We start from the raw sequence: 4482 nt of genomic DNA, 5'->3' as shown, positions 1-4482 counted from the left end.
AAAAATAAAAAGGGCTGGGGGTGTGGTGTGACTCAGTGGTTAAATACCCATGTGTTCAATCCTCACTACCAAAAAAAACAGATTAAGGACTGCTTAGAGATATGATAATCATATCAACAGTCTGGCTATTTTAAAAATGGCAAATAGGGAATCTAAATGAAAGTTATAAAATCTTTGTTTTCTGTCTATATTTTTATGTATATATGTGTATTGAATGTTGTGTCTGCATGGTATCAAATTGGTTTATAAATTTAAAAAGACAGTCAGGAGCAGTCATGCACGACTATAATCCCAGAGGTTCAGGAGGCTGAGGCATGAGGATTGCAAGTTCGAGGTCAGTCTCAGCAATTTTTTTAAAAAAATTTTATTTGTTCTTTTTAGTTATACATGATAGTAGAATGTATTTTGACATATCATAAATACATGGAGTATAACTTCCCCTTTTTGTGATTGTACATGATATGGAGTTATGCTGGTTGTGTATTTGTATATGAACGTAAGAAAGTTATGTCCAATTCATTCTACTGTCTTTCCCATTCCCACTCCCCTTTCTTCCCCTCCACTCCCCCTGCCCAATCTGGTGGAATCTCCCCCCATCCCTATTGTGAGTTAGCATCTGCATATCAGTGAGAACATCTGGTCTTTGGTTTTGTGGGATGCACCTCAGCAATTTAGAGAGACCCTGTCTCAAAATAAAAAATAAAAAGAAGATGTGACTTAGTGGTAATGCACACCTGAGTTCAATCCTTAATACCAGAAACAAAAGCATAAATTTAAAAGGACATAAATCCAAATGGCTTTAGTTCAAATTACTTAAATAAATCTTTGACAAATAGGTTTATTTGAATTTGTCTTCCTGACAAATTCAGGAAGTAAAAAGTAAATGTGTCTTCAAAATTATTAATACACATATTTTGGTTAGGTTACTAGCCAGTCAGGATTGTATTTGATTCAATTAAGATGTTTAAAGTATAGTGTCCATCTGGGTGTGATGGAACACACCTATGATCCTAGCAACTCTGGAGGTTGAGACAGAAGGATTGCAAGTTTGGGGCCAGCCTCAGCAACTCAGCAAGGCCCTTAGCAACTTAATGAGAGCCTGTTTCAAAATAAAAAATTTTAAAGGACTAGGGATGTAACTTAGTGGTAAAGTCCTCCTGGGTTCAAACCCCAGTACTCCCGTACAAAAAATTAAAAGTACGATAACTCTTTGCTTTTAGGATTTTTCTTTTGCAGGAAAAAATGGCTTAAAATATTAACTAGTCTGATATCCTGGTATTCACGGTTAATCTTAAAATAGCTGTTAAAGATGGGTAAGTTAGGTTTGCTGTAAATGGGATAAACATTTATAAATTTATTTGGTGGAGAGAACATCTGAGTCATTTGTAAGTTAAATATAAAACATCACTGGGCAAAGTGGCTGTGGCAAATGCATATAATCACAGCAATGGGGGAGGCCAAGGCATGAGTTCAAGGCCAGCTTCAGCAATTTAGCAAGACCCTGTCGCAAAGTAAAAAAGTAACAAAAGGATTTGGGATGTAGCTCAGTGCTAGAACACCCTGAGTTCTACTCCCAGTGACAATAAATGAATAAATTAAATTAAATACTAAAACATCAATTTTTTAAATGTTTTTACTCTTGCAAATTTTGTTTTGTATTTTCCTTGTAAAACTATAACCATTGTCTGTGTTTTTCCAGAAGTACACTAACAAAATAACCTGTGTTAATTAGAGATAAAAAGCCATTACCTACAGGACAGGTAGGATATGAAACTGACTCCCAGTACTAATATTGATCCCAACTAAATGGAAGGGGTAACTGTAAAATTCCAAAAGTTAAAATTAAAACACACTACTCCCCCTTCAAGATTGGTGGACCTGACTGGGCATTGTGGTACACACATGTAATCTCAGCAAGTAGGGAAGCTGAGGCAGGAGGTTTGCAAGTTCAAAGCTCTAAGCTACTTAGTGAGACCCTGACTCAAAAATAAAAGCTGGAGATGGAAATGTGGCTCAGTAGTTAAGTCCCTGGGTTCAATCCTGGTGATAAAAAAAAAAAAAAAAAAAAAAAAAAAAAAAAAAAAAAAAAAAAAATTCTGTGTTTAACGACCAAGATGTGGCGACCAAAGTCAAAGAAAATAGAAGGTCTAAGAAAAAAAACAAAAAAGAAAAAAAAAAAAACACACCAATAATTTGACCCTTGCCCTCACAGGTCACCCAGGACTCAGGGAAAATGGGATACCTCTAAGGAATCTACAAATACAGTGAGTCACCCAATCTCCCACTTGGGGGGATTCTGAGGACCCTAGAGAACAGGAAACCAACCAGTACCATTCTGCAAAGAGGAGGGTCACTCTAGAGGGAAATGTCTCCAATGCTTCCAAGGGAAGCCACATGTGGTCATCAGTCAGCAAGACCCTGTCCCATCCTGGCAGATGGCACAACTGGTAGAGGAAAAGACTAAAGGATGAAGAGAGGCATCTCACAAGTTTGTAAAAGTAACCTTGAGGGGTCTTAGCTGACCTAAACAGTGGGAAGGAAACAGGTAACTTTTTGGCCACCATAGGGATTACCTTCTTGGTCTTGACCCCCCTGCAAGATATTATAACCAACGATACATGTACTAATGTTAGGGTAAAGTAAAAGTCAAAGAACAAGTTATGCATGGACATTTAAAAGGGAAAGAAAATGGTCCTTTTTTTAAATTAAAATATTTTTTATCTTTACAGAGACATTTTGATTCATTGTATACAAATGGGGTACAACTTTTCATTTCTATGGTTGTACATAATGTATATTCACGCCATTCATGTAATCATACATATATATAGGCTAATACTGTCTGTTTCATTCTACTGTTTTTCCATCCCCACCTCTTCCACCCCTTTTTGCTCTACACCATCCAAAGTTTCTTCATTCTTCTCTTCTCCCTGCTACCCCCCATTGTAATATATTGTCATGCACTTATTAGAGAAAACACTTGGTCTTTGGTTTTCTTGGGCATGGCCTATTTCACTTAGCATGATATTTTCCAACTTCATCCATTTATCAGCAAATGCCATAATTTTATTCTTCTTTATGGCTGAGTAATATTCCATTGTATATATATATATATATATATATACCACAGTTTCTTTATCCATTCGTCAATTGAAGGGCATCTAGGTTGGTTCCACAATCCAGCTATTGTGAATTGAACTGCTATGAACACTGATGTGGCCGCATCACTGTAGTACGCTGATTTTAAGTCCTTTGGGTATAAACCAAGGACTGGGATAACTGGGTCAAATGGTGGGTTCATTCCAAGCTTTCTGAGGAATCTCCATATTGCTTTCCAGAGTGGCTGTACCAATTTGCAACTCCACCAGCAATGTATGAGTGTGCCTTTTTTCCCACATCCATGCCACTTATTATTCCTTGTGTTCTTGATAATAGCCATTCTTATTGGAGTTAGATGAAATCTTAGGGTGGTTTAATTTGCATTTCTCTAATTACTAGGGATGATGAGCACTTTTTCATATATTTGTTGATCACCTATATATCTTCTTCTGTGAAGTGTCTGCCCAGTTCCTTAGCCCATTTATTGATTGGGTTCTTTGTATTTTGGGTGTAAAGTTTTTTAAGTTCTTTATAAACTTTGGAGATAAAGTGCTCTGTCTGAAGTGTGTGTGGAAAAGATTTTCTCCCATTCTGTAGGCTCTCTTCTCACATTGCTGATTGTTTCCTGTGCTGAGAAAAAAAACTTTTTAGTTTGAATCTATCCCATTTATCGAATCTTGCTTTTATTTCTTGCACTATGGGGGTCTTGTTAAGGAAGTCTGGTCCTAAGCCAACGTGATGGAGATTTGGGCCTGCTTTTTCTTCTATTTGGTAAAGGGTCTCAGGTCTAATTCCTAGATCCTTGATCCATTTTGAGTTGAGTTTTGTACAGGGTGAGAGATAGGGGTTTAGTTTCATTTTACTGCATATGGATTTCCAGTTTTGCCAGCACCATATGTTGAAGAGGCTATCTTTTCTCCTTTGTAAGTTTTTGGCATCTCTGCCTAATATAAGATAACTGTACTTATGTGTGTATGTCCCTGTGTCTTCTGTCCTGTACCATTGTTCTACCTGTCTATTTTGGTGCCAATACCATGCCGTGAATTTTCCTCCTCCTACTGCTTTCATAGTGTCCCAGAGATTTTGATATGTTGTATCGTCATTCTCATTTACCTCTAAGAATTTTTTTATCTCCTCCCTGATGTTTTCTGTTATCCATGCTTCATTGAATAGCATATTATTTAGTCTCCAGGTGTTGGAGTAATTTCTGTTTTTTGTCATTGATTTCTCTTGTCATTCCATTATAATCTGATAGAACACAAGGTAGTATCTCTATTTTTTTGCATTTCCTAAGGGCTGCTTTGTGGCATAACATATGGTCTATTGTAGAGACGGATTCATATGCTGCTGAGAAGAAAGTGAATTCACTTGTTGATGTATGGA

The sequence above is a fragment of the Sciurus vulgaris genome, assembly GCF_902686455.1.
Source record: "Sciurus vulgaris genome assembly, chromosome: 7".
Taxonomy (NCBI): domain Eukaryota; kingdom Metazoa; phylum Chordata; class Mammalia; order Rodentia; family Sciuridae; genus Sciurus; species Sciurus vulgaris.
This window is presented reverse-complemented; position numbering follows the sequence as displayed.